Source organism: Panulirus ornatus, chromosome 62 (assembly GCF_036320965.1).
Source record: "Panulirus ornatus isolate Po-2019 chromosome 62, ASM3632096v1, whole genome shotgun sequence".
NCBI classification, from domain to species: Eukaryota; Metazoa; Arthropoda; class Malacostraca; order Decapoda; family Palinuridae; genus Panulirus; species Panulirus ornatus.
Genome location: NC_092285.1, coordinates 11,883,531 through 11,899,767, shown reverse-complemented (window position 1 = coordinate 11,899,767; position 16,237 = coordinate 11,883,531). Strand labels below are relative to the sequence as shown.

Sequence of the window (16,237 nt, the reverse complement as noted above, 5' to 3'; positions counted from 1 at the left end):
AGTGTGTTGCAATGCACCTCCATTCTTCATGGTCGCCCAGGTCGGGATTAGGCTGTGGACGACAGCGACACTTAACATTGATTGATTGACCCTTTTACAATCCTAAGGAATCTGCCTCACCACGATGGCAGACTGTAAGTTTCTGTTACTGTATATATTCGTTTACGTATGAATGTATTGTGCATAAACAAGTAGAAACATCTGTGTATACCGATGTATAATTGTTTGCCCTTGAAATTGTCTACGTCGACTATGGTTTATAGCACCTCCTGTCTGCAAGTACTACATTACACAATGTGTTTAAGTAGTCTTCCAAATAGGGAAAGTTCATCATTGTTTGTATAGTAAACTGTATAGCAATTCCTATTTACATAAAGCTGGGTGTCTAGGTTACACTGTATAGTAATATATAAAGCTGGGTGTCTGGTTTATACTTTCAAAACATGGAAAACGTGATATAGGTGGTTATGATATTTTTCCTAAACCAACTGATCTCTCTCTCTCTCTCTTCATGAGATCAGGTTATATATAAAACATCTGATCATTATTTGTGATGACTTTATTAAAACAAAATATCCATCAGAGTAAATAAGTTACACATAGATACGGTACACATGAGCACAGTAACAAAGCCAGAACATGTCTGGGTCACTAAGTTGAACAAGTCAAATATACACAAGACAATATAATCTAGTTTAGATCATTAAGTCTTGATGACTTTGTTCAAACAAATATCCACCAGAACACATTTTAACACATGAATATAATACATATGTGACAAGGGTTTGTTCACAAGGACAATGAAAATATTAATATGGTTATGACTGGCAGGAAGAAAAAAAATGAACACCTGAAAGTAACAGACAAAAGTATTCATAAAGATTTTCGTGTCAATAAATAAAGTAACATGGCAGCGTACCAAGCAGTTATCATAGCACGTCATTTGTCCCTAATCAAAAGTGGAATACATATATTTATTTCCTTTCCTTCCTAGCCAAGATAGTGACGATGCAAAGATGAAGTATCACAGCCTTATAAGTTTAAAGGATTAGGCCATCTTCCCACAGCATTAAAAATTAATGAAAGATGAACACCAAGACAGACTAACCTGACTAACACAGCCTCTTCACAGCAAGATATATGTTCAAACATAGTCCTGCCCGTACACCCACTACGTTAATCTGCCCTCGTCTGACAGTGGAGGCTTTTATTCCACTCGAGTATACATAGCTGAACATTAATTATGTTATACATAACAGCCACCTAGATAATACTTGATCAATCAGTACTTCTAGACTATACATATTGGCCAACTAGGCTATATTGATCAGTCAGGAGTGGTGCCCCCACGCCCCCTAGCCTATACATTTCAATCACTTTAGGTTATACTTAATCGTGGGAGCTGCTAGTTAAAGTAGTGAGGATCGACCTCATGAATGAGGCTTTGCACGAGCAGGTTAAAGAGAAAGGCCGCCTCTCACACTAGGAGTGGATAGACAAGGCACTGAAGGGGGAAGCACAAAAACACTTGTGAAATTTCTAACATAAGTGAGGCAAAAAAAAAAGTCTTTCATAAAAAACATTGCTGGATAAACTAGTGAATAGAAAGCTTGACTAGCGGGGTGGTGTCAAGCTTACATTGTCACTACAACAACCAGTTTAATTAGGGGGTTAAGCATCCTCTGGTGCCTTGTGGAAATTAAAGCCTAGTTACCGAAATATTTACTGCTACTGATATTAGTGAATGTATTTCCTATATGATGCTAACAACAAATGGACTTGTGTGCATATTCATAACTTTCAGGAGGTTCGTTGTGTGGAAGATTATTTTCTTTAACAGGATAATGATGATAATACAATATCTAATTGACTGATATACCTCTGCAGTCTAGCTAACACAATAGGCAACAGGGGTTGGAGTTATCAATGATCATTTAATGGAACATTATCAGAATTATTAAAATGCAATCAGGTTAATGATCTAATCACATCTGAGCTGAGATTTGTATATAAGATGATACACTATATATCATTAATTACAAACAGAAAGACACTTCAACCTATAAATCATATAGATGCTATGGGAGTGTGAGAAGTGTATGTGCTTTGAATCAATCACAAAAACATATGCTTTCTACGTCATATTTTCCATACGACAAAATAGAAAATAGCACATTTGTATGGGAATTAATATTTCTTTTTTTCTTTTGTTTACGAGGTAGTCAAGCAAATACAAGATAGGTAAATAAAAAGGACACACTGTAAATGTGAAGGAAGCTGGGACGTGTGGTGTTGGTCGGGCAAGGATGGCATATGCCAATATTTTTCTTTAGGACGTATTTAGGTGAACCATTGTGGTAAGTTTGTTAGTTAAGGTAGTTAGCTAATTCCAGTCCCAAGCCAGCTGTCATCGATTGGCTACAGTCACTTGAAGCCGATATAACGAATTCGTTGACTAGCTAAGGTCGTAACATAACGAATTCGTTGACTAGCTAAGGTCGTGACATAACGAATTCGTTGGCTAGCTAAGGTCGTAACATAACGAATTCGTTGGCTAGCTAAGGTCGTAACATAACGTATTCGTTAACTAGCTAAGGTCGTAACATAACGAATTCGTTACCTAGCTAAGGTCGTAACATAACGAATTCGTTAACTAGCTAAGGTCGTAACATAACGAATTCGTTAACTAGCTAAGGTCGTAACATAACGAATTCGTTAACTAGCTAAGGTCGTAACATAACGAATTCGTTAACTAGCTAAGGTCATTCTCCTATTAATACTGTAGCCTAGCTAAAGTCGACATACCGAAGTCATTGACTGGCAGCCATGGCTGTCCACACAACGAAATCGCTGGCTAGCCAAGCTTGGTCAACTTAAGCCAAGTCGTTGACCACCTGCAGTCGCTGATTGACCTCAGCGAGGTCGTCCACCACGTTGAAATCATCGATGACCTCCATCTGTTGACAGCGTGACCTTTGTGGACTAGCTAAGGTCATGGATAGTTAGCGCCTTTTCCTCGGTGACATTACTCTTGAAGTGGGCGTGTGGGATCTCTCTACAGCGACTGACCAGATACCTAATGACCCAGAAGGAAACGGTCATGACCTTGGAGAGGATGGTCATGACGAGGCTCAGCACCCCGTAGAGGAACAGGGTCAAGTCGTGGAGTAGCGTGGCGACCATATTACCCACGCCTAAATTAGCCCCTTCTACCACCAGCCCTACGACCCTCCTGCCGAAGGACACCACCATATTCCATCCTTGGGTCCACAGCCAGTCGTTCTTCACCAAGATGGTCTTCACGGTCGTCACCACAATGGTCACCGCGATCTTGAGCACCGTCAGCACCACGAGCAACAAGGTCCACACAATCGTAGTGAAGTTCATCTTGCGAGCGGCGTCGGCGTCGGCGTACGCTAAGATGGCTGGCTGGGCGCCCCCCCAAGCCTAGCTACGTCTTCCCGGTAGAATATTCATGTATCATTACCCACAATTCACAGCCTCCACCAATTTCATTATTCATCTGATTTTCTTCACGATTTCCTACACAATAACCCTTTTTTTTAATCACTATTTTCTACACAATGGCCCTTTTTTTTATCTCTATTTTCTAGCTATTGTTACCTTTATTTCTCTTGTGCATATTTTCAGTATTTTGCATTTTGTTTCACTTCATCGGGGTCTTCCATTTAGATGTAATTTTGGGAAGTCTTTTCTGTGATTCACATCCTATGTAAAACAATTACTTCGATAGCATTTCATCTGAAAATAAAGAATCTAGAGTTACCTTTCATGAAATTTCTAAAAATTCTACATCTAAAGTGAGAAAAAAAAATACATTTATATCTAAGTTGCTTCCATGCCTAACTACACAATGTTTACTGCTAGAATATGAAATTTACATATTCTTTAAACGTACAAATAATATAAATATAAATGAACGAGTATCACACTGAAGGAAAATTCTTTTGAGTACATTGAATATATACATTCATAACATAACTAAACGTATTCTTACACAAGCATGAACACAGTTTCACAGTTGATATACTTAATGACAAACTTTATGTATATAATTAATTTTGATTATGTAGCTCCAGGACTAAGTTGGATCCTGCCAGCTTCAAGGCTGCACTACAATAAGCAGTAAGGCAATTATGAATTATTCTGCGAAGACAAGTGTCTGTATGAAACTGTATTCCATTCCTTCCAATAATGGGGAACTGCGATCAAATATATATCATATTTGATCGCAGTTCCCCGCGTCTGGGAGGTAGCGCCAAGGACAGACGATGAAACGCCTCCTTCGCTCACTCCCATCCTCCAGTTATCATGTGAAATGCATTGAATGCCTCTTGTGCACAACCGGGTACAACAAGGGTGTGTCTGGTCTCCAAACAGCAGCAGTCAAACGCAAGTCAAGGGTTAAATTAAGCCTTGGCCGCTTATACACACACACACACACACACACACACACACACACTCTGTGTGAAGATGGAGTTTTACACTTGTGTGGTTGCCGTCTGTTGAACACTGTGTACGTTTAACCTTTTAAGCTAACATAGGTCGACCACAATCATCATATCCAGTCTTATTCCATTTCATGTCCAGTCTTATTCCATTCATTTACCACTCTCATACGAGTTGGCAAGGCAAAAAGTGTTGTATCTTCAATGTGCGTCATTCGTTTCCAGACTTGGCCACACCGTGGCGCTGTAAACACACCGCAACGGACGCTGCTTTAAACATGGCCGGATCCGTTGTCGAATCGTACCATACAAGAACAGTTTGAGAGTAGGAAAGCTGGCCTAGCATTTGGAATAATCTATACAGCATGGTGATCATGGGCGGAGCATATGAGAAGGGAAAGAAATGTTCATAATGGGGGAAAAACAAAGAACATCCCTCACAATTTTGAGCGTTTTGATCCATTCAAACGCTTCGCCACCCACCGTATTGGACAGATAATCTAAATTGCATTATCCTTCTCATCCTCAAAGCACAAATGACTAATACTAGCGGGCTGTCCTTCCATGGTACAAGTCGACAAAGTGTGAGAGAGTTTATAGCGTAGCACCAATGAGCAATCGAGTGTAAAAGGTCTAAGTCCCATGTAGCAGCTACGAGCTTGCACCATCAACCATGTCGGCAGTATAAACCCATTCTGGAAACAAATGACAATCTGCGGATATATTCTGACCCGCCATCGATTTATATAAAACACTTCGGTAATCCTTTATATTCTAACTCTTCATCGATCTATATAAAACACTTCAGTAATCCTTTATATTCTGACTCTCCTTGATTTATAAAACACTTCAGTAATCCTTTATATTCTAACTCGTCATCGATTTATAAAACACTTCAGTAATCCTTTATATTCTAACTCTCTATCGATTTATAAAACACTTCAGTAATCCTTTATATTCTAACTCTCTATCGATTTATAAAACACTTCAGTAATCCTTTATATTCTAACTCTTCATCGACTTATAAACACTTCAGTCATCCTTTTATAATAAGTTTCTTTTTTATATTATTATGGCCATAAGTTGCTCTACTCCCATATATTTTTCTTTTTAGTAACTGTTCAGTTTATGTCATCAATCTGGTTTAAGAATTATAGTTGCGATTAGGTCACCCTTCACTCTCTATCCCATGGTGGGCAAATTTAAGGCACCCTTAACCTTTCTTTAATATTTCTGATCTCCTGCTTCTGGTAGCATCTTTGGTCACCCTCCCCTACACCTTCTCTATCATCTTTGTGTGCTTCTTTAAGTGTGACGACCGAACATGAGAAATAAATTCTAATTTTGGCACTATGTAGGGTGTGAACAGCTTAAATGAACATTTCGCTGTGTAGTCAACCTATTACGAGGTGGGACTTTTACACACGTGGAGCCTCCTCCCTATCTCGAACATTCTCTACTTTTATACAATTTCTTAAATTTAGGTATACTGAATGAACATACCATGTCCTCAGAACATACCATGTCCTCAGTCAGTTCAATCCATGCATTCACAAATTACATTCTAAAATTACTTTTTTTATTGACAAGATACTTAATAACATGTCACATCATCTGGTTTCTCTATCACTCAGTCTCCCAAGGAAATAATTCACTAAGTCATCGATTACGAAACAAAACAAAAAAATAATTAAAGATTGTGATCAAGTCACCACTTGTTCTTCTCTCTTCCAAGGTGGGCAAATTAAAAGCCTATAAGCCTCTATCCCTGTAGCTTAATTCTGGTACCATCCATGTGTGTGTGTGTGTGTGTGTGTCTGTGTGTGTGTGTGAGAATACCAGGAAAAATTCCCCGGGGGCCGGAAGAGGGACGATAAAATTACAATATATCAAAAGTAACTGATCACATATCAGAAAATACGAGTAAACATAAACTTTATAATCATCCGTTGTTGTTTTTTCCTATTACGTGCCCTCCCCACCCACCCAAGCCCTCTCTTCCAGACATCTTTTGAAGGTAATTGTGTTAAACCCCATCCCCATGGCCTATGGCCCAACGCTACCAATAGAGGTTGAAGGTGTATATTGAAGACTGTACACAAAGAATGACTTTTACTGTACAAAAAGAATGCCCAAAAAGTCATGTCCTACAAGAACAATTTAACAATTGACTGATGACAGCGTAACACTCTGCAAGTAGAGAAAAAAATCAGTTGATTAGATAATGTGGTCGTTAAATCTAACTGAAAGAAAACGAGAAAAATGGTAATTTTTTTTAGTTGAGTTACCCCATCAACTGCGTATGTAATGAAAGAAAACTGATGGACACAATAACAGAAAACGTTGCACATAGCTAATCGATGATTGTAAACTCGTCATTTGCAGGGGCTGGACCGGCTAAAAATACCGTAATACAGGCATGAAAAAAAAAGAGAGACGAAAGTGTGCCCTTAAACTGTTCAATGAACCAACATCTGTAGTGTAATACGTCGAGAAATGCAGATTCTAGGGGAACAAGTCGGCTATGAAGGTTTGATATGTAGTTGCCAAGCCTCACAGCAGCCTGTCTGTTCACGTGACACACCGGATCTGCTGCACCAGTCAACACAGCATGTAACACAGCACACACAACAACAACACCCATTCCGTCACCCGTCACACTTTCAGCAACACTTCTCGTCGTTCCCAGGCATCTTTCCACATCCTGTAATGTCTCACATCCGGCGATAGTGGGGACTTTAAAGTGTGGCTACTCACACTAGCTGCTGAGAAAGCGTCCTCTCGCCTCCACGTGCACGAGCTAACTGCAGTACAGACCTGGCTTGGCCATGCACGATATGCAACCATCAATCTATTTTCTTTATATCCATAACACAAAATAATAATCCTATAAAGAGCTAAGGTAAAGATGGTACAGGGATGAATAACCCGTGATGTAATATAGTTAAAAAACAATGTCGTTTCGATCTATAATTTTTTTCGTGTTCTTTTTCTCCAACATGATGATTGTATTATTGATTGGCCACGACTAAACTACAGATATTTCCCAAGACAATGAGTCATCTTTCTGGACACTTAAATCCTTCTCATAATCTTTCCACTTAACACTTTAAAAGAATATAAATAAATAATAGGACATGTATCCATGACTATCCAAAAATAACCAGCAAATAAATGGCCAAGGGAGCCAATCTAAAGCTGTTTAGTTAACCTAGGGAAATAATCAACCACATAATGCAAATTAAGAGCTGACAGTTTGTCAATATATCAAAGAAACTATTGTACGTGGAAAGGAAGAGAGAGAGAGGGAGTGAGTTTAGCCTAGCAATGGATGTCGAAGGTTCCCCTTGAATGAGTTAAAACATCTCCAGTTTGGCTTCTCTTAGCCTCCTGACGTGACACATCAATTTCAATATTTTCATTCCTTGATAGAGGAACGAGGGATCCTTGTCTGCCATTAGGTCCTTCTGTCGTGACACATCACAACTGGAGCAACCTATCCTAATGCCATTTTCTTTTTCGAATCATTCATCCCCTATCCCCTCCTAGCCATTATTTGAACTAGCCATTGTAACAAGCCTATTCTAATCCCTCATACGGTTATCCAAACACTGTCTAATGTCATGTTGGTCCAGTAATTCATTTGGGAGTGAACTAAACGCATGATTAAGGCATCTAACCTGAAATATTTCTAAATTCTTGGCGATTTTACAAAAATCTTAAAGTCTGCCATACCAGCAATATCCTAAAACTAACTGTTGGAACTCTGTGCTGGTGGTATGCAAAGGTCAGACCCTTACACCAAATGATGCAGGAGACATTTGAGTCCCTCCTCCCTGATGTTGGCTAAGCTTGGAGTTAGGTGGCGCCATGTAGGTGAACCTCCTCTATGTAGCCTAGTGGCAACCAGGTCTTACCCATTCTCGAGTTCTGTGTACATCAACGGGGAAGTAGCAGTAGATTTAATGGTGGTAAAGGCAAAGCCAAAAATTGTGAACTGGTACATGGTTACTAAAGGTAAGTGGCAGGAGAGAGACGTGGTTAGTGGCAGGAGAGACGTGTTAGTGGCAGGAGAGAGACGTGAGTTAGTGGCAGGAGAGAGACGTGAGTTAGTGGCAGGAGAGAGACGTGAGTTAGTGGCAGGAGAGAGACGTGAGTTAGTGGCAGGAGAGAGACGAGAGTTAGTGGCAGGAGAGAGACGTGAGTTAGTGGCAGGAGAGAGACGTGAGTTAGTGGCAGGAGAGAGACGTGAGTTAGTGGCAGGAGAGAGACGTGGGAAGGGAAGTGGCAAGTCACACAGTAAGGTTCTTCCACTTAACTCCCAGGGAGGTTTCCATGACTCGTGTGTGTGTGTGTGTGTGTGTGTGTGTGTGTGTGTGTACATTCGATAATAAGTGTGGTACAGCCTCATGTAAATGACAGCCCCCTGTAGGGTGTCTGTGTGCCATTACTGGCACAGGAGAAGCCCAAACGTAACTGCTATGTAGCGTAGTATAAAATGTGAGGAACTGACCACATTGCAGCGTATGCTGATGTAAACAAACTAGTACTTTAATTCCAGCTATGGAAGGGAAACTGTTACAGAAACGTGGAAAAATTAATATTGACAATATCATAAAAACTAACGAAAAGTTAAGGGTGTCAGTGTGTGTGTGTGTGTGTGTGTGTGTGTGTGTGTTTTACAGCCTATCTGCTTTCTCCTTTGTGGCTGGGGGTATCACGTCACCTTACATCCAGTCTGGTCTGTTGGACCGGACGTCTTGACTGATTATTGTTGCTAGAGATATTACTGTCACTGAGTCACTACTAGTGTTCTGTCGCTAGGGATGTCTTTATCACTGAAAATGGAAGTTGTTTGTCTTATAGTTATTATTACTGCTGTTTTTGAACGTATGGCTGTTCTTTTTTAAGCTAGAGGCCCTAGTCCACTTCTAGGCAAGGCCTTAAATGAGATATGGAGAGAGTTATGACTGAGAAAAGGAAGAGACATGGGGACAGTATTTACGAATTCTGGAGGAAGTGAAAAACCTGTCATTTACAATGTGCCAGGTCATAATTATTAGGAAAGACATGAGAGGGTAGAGAGTTTCCAAAGCTTCGACGAGTAGGGAAAGAAACGGTTATCAAATCGGCCCACCCTTCATTTACCAACGGCCACTCAGTGAGAATATGACGCAGCACCCTGACGAATATTACGTGGTGTAGCTAGCGGTGGGGGGTACACAAGCAGCCAGCACTAGGGAGCAAAAACCAAAGTTACATCCAGCAGAAGAGGGAAAGTTTGGAACCAACATTGCGACCGTAGAACAAGAGGGTAAGGTTCGAAGTCAACTTGGGAGAATTAATAAGTCGTACAGCTTTTTCGACTCAACTCTGTCCAGTAAAGATGCTGAGCTAGAACCATCCCAGATGTAAGAGCAGTACTCTATACAAAGACGAATCAATCCCTTGTATAAACTGAGCAACTGTTAGGATCTAATAGAAGTTACGACATATTATAACGGGACATCAAGTTTCTTAAGAGGCGAACTTAGCTATTCCCTTTTAATATAGGGTTTCCAAGGAAATCCATAAAATATTTTCATAGTTTCAGCCTCTCATGGTAGACCATTTTATAATGTTCCTCCACATCATGTTCCATCATGCTTGATTTTAATCAACCTTGATATAAAAAAAATTTCACCTGCTTCTTCTGATATCTGATACAACAGTATTTATTCCTCACATATCACATACAGCTGTATCTGTTCCTCACTTAAAGTCTCATACAACTGGATCTGTTTCACAGCTAAATATCTGATTCAAAATTATCTGTTCCCCAGTAAATATACAGTATTTTCTATGCTATGAAACTACAATACTTCTGCAACTGTGACCCTCTAACCATTAGAAAAAGATCTTATAGCAAACGTAAGCGATAGAAATTATCCTTTTTTTTTTCGAAAATAATTTTCTCAATGTTTTCTGTCTCACAAACACACTGTATACGTATGTATGACTGACAGTGATTTTTTATCAATCTTACAAAGATGCTGTTTTGAATGGCAATAAAATCATACTGAGTTTTCATTTTTCGGCGAAGTTGAAATCCATATTTCAACAAATAATTTTAACTAATGAATGAACTGTATTTTTTCCCAAGACTCGGTTATAACCCGCGTAACCTAGCTATTCCTACAATATTTCTACGAAAGAAAACACCAGAGTATGTTGAAATCTACCACAAATCTTTATGATATACGGGAAGAGACGTTGGAACAATTAGAAATGTCTCCTTTAGAATTAGTTCAATATAATCCTAAGTGAATGGAAGTTTTCACTGCAAAACTGAGCATAGTGTTGAAAACTTATGCATTTTTAATGTAATCCACTACTATCAGTTTTCGAGTAAAGTTAATTCATAGCTAACTCCTTGTTTTACTATGCTAATTAAGTTTCAAAGTTATATATATTCAGAAATTATACTTATCTAAATTAAAGTCATAATCAGTAAAAGTTTTAATGAAATATAAACAAATTCATACTTAAATCACGCACAAAGTACTTCGCAATTCAAAGAAACTGCTATATTTGTGCAAGTCTCCCCGACCAATAGAATTGACGTTACAGAAAACGTACTGCTACTGTTGTCCTCCTCGCAGTTATTATTGCAATTGATTTTACTGCTTCTGTACTTAGTGTAACAGCTCTTACGAATACTGTAATAGTTGCTGTTTCTACTGGTGTTGTTTCTTCGCTTCTAATCATGCTGTTCTGCTGTTGTGGAGAGAGAGAGAGAGAGAGAGAGAGAGAGAGAGAGAGAGAGAGAGAGTTTAGTTAGTCTTTTGTGTGTGCCTTACAAGACTGAACAGCTGGGGGTGGGGTGGGGGGGGGGGGTCAAGACAGGATGGCGGGCTCATCTGGACCAACATCGTACAAGACAGAGGCCACTGACTATCAAGCCAGGATGTACCAGACGGGTGGACACGCATCCTACGCATCCTACAGGAAGGCAGGGTCACCATGACCCACTGTGACTCACTTCGGTATTGTAGCTAAGGACGTAGATTCTGTGTGTGTGTGTGTGTGTGTGTGTGTGTGTGTGTGTGTGTGTTGTGTGTGTGTTTGGGATGTTAAGGGGGGGGGGGGTGCTGGAGGGAAGTCGTGACCTACAGGGTGATGACGTTATCTGCAGCTGGTCAGTGTCAAGAGTAGGTCAAAGGTCACCACCGGTGCAGGAGGCGTATGGGGGGGTGTATAAAGGGGTGTTTTCTTTACGACAAACAACACATTCCACATACATCACACTGTCGAGTCTCCATTTAAAAACACTTAACAAAACACATATATAAAAAAAAGTGATAAAAAAATAGTGATCTACAACACTGGCTTCTATAATAAAAAAATAGTGATCTACAACACTGGCTTCTATAATAAAAATAGTGATCTACAACACTGGCTTCTATAATCAAAAATATAGTGATCTACAACACTGGCTTCTATAATAAAAAAAATAGTGATCTACAACACTGGCTTCTATAATAAAAAATAGTGATCTACAACACTGGCTTCTATAATATAAAAAATAGTGATCTACAACACTGGCTTCTATAATAAAAAAATAGTGATCTACAACACTGGCTTCTATAATAAAAAAATATAGTGATCTACAACACTGGCTTCTATAATAAAAAAATAGTGATCTACAACACTGGCTTCTATAATAAAAAAATAGTGATCTACAACACTGGCTTCTATAATAAAAAAAATAGTGATCTAGTGATAACTTGCTCTACAGGAACTTATAACTTGCTCTACAGGAACTTATAACTTGCTCTATAGGAACTTATAACTTGCTCTACAGGAACTTATAACTTGCTCTATAGGAACTTATAACTTGCTCTATAGGAACTTATAACTTGCCCTACAGGAACTTATAACTTGCTCTATAGGAACTTATAACTTGCTCTACAGGAACTTATAACTTGCTCTATAGGAACTTATAACTTGCTCTACAGGAACTTATAACTTGCTCTACAGGAACTTATAACTTGCTCTACAGGAATTATAACTTGCTCTATAGGAACTTATAACTTGCTCTATAGGAACTTATAACTTGCTCTATAGGAACTTATAACTTGCTCTATAGGAACTTATAACTTGCTCTACAGGAACCTATAACTTGCTCTACAGGAACTTATAACTTGCTCTACAGGAACCTATAACTTGCTCTACAGGAACTCATAACTCGCTCTACAGGAACTTATAACTTGCTCAACAGTAACTTATAACTTGCTCTACAGGAACTTATAATTTGCTCTACAGTAACTTATAACTTATCTAAATTATCACATATTTTAGACTAACATCTTGCAAGCGGTGTCTTTACAATCAAACACGACAATATATTGGAAATGAAGATCAAAATTGTTCCTAAATCCCGTATGTAACAATGGTGACACAAGTTCGCTATGGTCAACTAAATACATGCAAAAACTACGTGATTAGAATTCATTATCCTCAATTATATGAGTCAAATTTTATTTACTGTTCGTGAGTTGGTGGACATTTGACCAGAGGGACGTAATCGAATATAAACTTTATTAACTATATTTAGAACATAATTAGAAACAATAGGAATGACAAAAATAACTGATAACTGTTCTTAATGAACTTAATATTTTGTTTAACACTTATCATGAATATATTGTATACAAATAGGTAATTTACAATGGCCATTAGAAGCCTAATTCGTTTGTGTCATTAGAGCCTTATCTCACTAGTGTCATTAAATGCCAAAATCACTGGTATCATTAACTCGCTAGTGGCATTAAATGCCAAAATCACTGGTATCATTAACTCGCTAGTGGCATTAAATGCCAAAATCACTGGTATCATTAACTAGCTAGTGGTATTAAAAGCCTAATTGCGAAACAGCTTTAACAAGTGCCAACGAAAGGGTCGCTCGTTGCCTCTTAAAATTCTCAGTACCATCATTAAAAGCGTCAAATAACGTTAAATAATAACTGTTCCCTTCATCTCCAAATCCTGCTTCGATTGTGACCTCGAAGGTCACAATAAACATTTATGCTAGACTGTGTAAACAGTAAACAATCACAAAGAAAACAAATAAGGAAATGACTGACATTGATCACACACACACTTCCAACTGGTGGCATCTCCTGAACAAGCAATTTGACCCTGAAATACCTAACGTTTTAAATGTAAACATTCGTCAGCAGTTTAAAAAAAAAAGCTATAAACATCCTCTGTTTAAAATAATATCCTATTCCCACTCACGTCCTTCACAAACATTCCTTTTTGCTCTCCTGTTACTAAGTATATTAATGTCTCTCGTTTCCCTATACCTGTTGAGTTATTATAGTGTTTAATGCATAAATCATTTTAGAATATAATTTCACCTTTAGTTCCCGAGAAGTGATTACACCCCTTCACCATACTGGCCAATACAAAGTAATTTATTGATTATTAGAATTAACATTCCAATATTGTCTTTGGATGTTAAACTACATAGTTAACCATCTACTTACCATACAAGCGAGAGAGAATACATTATTATACACATATTTACAGACATTCCAAAATGGCGTTATTGAAACAAATTCTTTGAGCAAGTATGGCTATTAGTGATAATTTAACGTTTGTTAGGCAGATGAAGATGGCTTATTTAGCCTTCGATGATATAGTTTAATATCGCATTACTATACGTTACAAATATTTTTTCTTTTAGGAATGAATTTGCCTGAGTCACTCCAGGTTGCAGGTGGAGCGGGATATTCTTTCTAATGTTTGACTGGAGAAATTGATTTACGAACTTATAAAACGGAATAAAGCTGTAGTTTTGTGTAGTTCAATGCTATTTTAGCTGCAGGAATGTATTCACCCTTGAACATTACTGATAAACATACAGAATGTGATCCCCGGAATGCGATTCAATTATAAATATTGTTATACTATCGTGGACGTGCGGATTAATCAAACGGCAAATTCTTCAATTTTGCTGAGTATTCGTTCTTTTTAATGTTAAAAATAAAGTTTATATAGAATCATACTTAAGATATATCAAAAGCCGCTTACTGAGGTCTTTTCTTTTTCTTTTATACTATTCGCCATTTCCCGCGTTAGCTTACTGAGGTATATTTTGATATATATCAACAATATTTTCGGGATGAAGATGTGGCACCAGCGCGCCATCCAATATTATTGCCATGTGTCGCTTGATAAAAGGTGGACGTTTCCGTGAATAAGGTTACCACGTAAATTTAAGTTCATTTTCTAATGGACGAGATTTAAATACATATATCTGTATCTGAAAATTTCGTTGTAGTTAACTGTTACTCGTATTATTCTTGTAATATGGTTTTATGAACAATAGTATGAGTTTGCAGTATACATAAAAATATGTATATTATTCATATATATATTTTTCTACCTCCCTCTTTGTCGAGTTACAGTGTGGAGGACTTTAACAATTATATTTATGTGATAACATATGGTGCTCGTGCAGATTTGCAGGTTTACAGGAAAGCTAAGTGAAAGAATAAACAAACTCATTTACATAATAGTTCCGTATTTGTGTATCGATATCAATTACCAATACTACATCACAACAGTGAAATAAAGCCTAAATAACGTTTTCACATTTCGAGAATTTTAAAAATTATAAAACAGTTGTAAATAAATAGTATACGAGATTTATAATAATGTTTTATAAAGAAAATAAGTGAAATTAAACGAGTTGAAAAAGGACTAACGGGCAACTGGACGAAGAGGAAGGGGGGGAGAGGGGAGGGGGTGGACGCCAGGCGCCCCCCAGCTGTTTGGGGAGAGTTGTGGTTGGGTGCTGGTACGAACAAGATGTCGCCCAAGCTGTAGTCCGTTATTGTACTGTTAATTAACCTCGTAAAAGCTGCGATCGTAGATATGACAAGTTTGACACTACTTTACCGTTTTCTTGATGTGAACTCTACCTCAAGGGCGACAGACTGAAGCCCAGTGAGTGGTCCTTAAGGGCGAATTTACTAACAAGTGGTTGGATCGGCCTTGGTGTGGGGGTTGGGTGGGGGGGCGTCGTCTACACAGCTAAGGTCTCAGGGAACGTGTGTAAGGGATTCCCTAAAACCTTGATTTCCAGCGTCATTCATACTTCAGGTGAGTAATAGCTGGACACACTGTGAATTTCTCTGAATTTTGTTGTTAGAAATCCTATGTCCACGTCAGTGGAAGTTTGAGCTTTCTAAAGTTTTCATCATTAGGGATAGTGAAGTGTTTAATGACCCTCATTAGGGATAGTGAAGTGTTTAATGACCCTCATTAGGGATAGTGAAGTGTTTAATGACCATCATTAGGGATAGTGAAGTGTTTAATGATCATCATTAGGGATAGCGAAGTGTTTAATGACCCTCATTAGGGATAGTAAAGTGTTTAATGACCATCATTAGGGATAGTGAAGTGTTTAATGACCATCATTAGGGATAGTGAAGTGTTTAATGACCGTTATTAGGAATAGTGAAGTGTTTACTGACCAATGTTTTCGAGATATTTTTATTTTAATGTGTAGACAAACTATCAGTAACATAATGCCCTTTAAGCTAACTAAATGGTAAATTGATATTTAATTTGCTAAAATTTCGGCAGACACAATATCCATGGAAGGTTCTATCATTAACTATTGATTGAGCCATGATGCTTGTTCAGTGATTCATCTTGCCTTTCTCAATGTCCATGAGCCCCAGCAGGTGACTCATATATATATATATATATATATA

General features: G+C 38.3%; 1 protein-coding gene and 1 long non-coding RNA gene across 4 annotated transcripts in view; one reads left to right on the top strand and one right to left on the bottom strand.

The window, feature by feature from the left end:
- Positions 1-541: 541 nt before the first annotated feature.
- The window catches only part of LOC139745735 (uncharacterized), a 39,592-nt gene continuing 23,896 nt past the window's right edge, over positions 542-16,237 (bottom strand). The window contains exons 1-2 of one of the 2 annotated variants that reach the window (XR_011711922.1): positions 7,227-7,277; positions 542-3,762 (exon numbers count right to left, since the gene is read on the bottom strand). This is a non-coding gene — a long non-coding RNA (uncharacterized lncRNA). Of the gene's footprint in view, positions 3,763-7,226; positions 7,278-16,237 lie in introns of those variants that run through there. The other variant, XR_011711923.1, reaches the window with a different exon arrangement.
- Tl (toll like receptor) overlaps positions 15,289-16,237 on the top strand; it is a 41,597-nt gene continuing 40,648 nt past the window's right edge. The window contains exon 1 of one of the 2 annotated variants that reach the window (XM_071656230.1): positions 15,289-15,620. The gene's annotated coding sequence lies outside the window, so the exon portion shown is untranslated. The remainder of the gene's footprint in view (positions 15,621-16,237) is intronic. The other variant, XM_071656232.1, reaches the window with a different exon arrangement.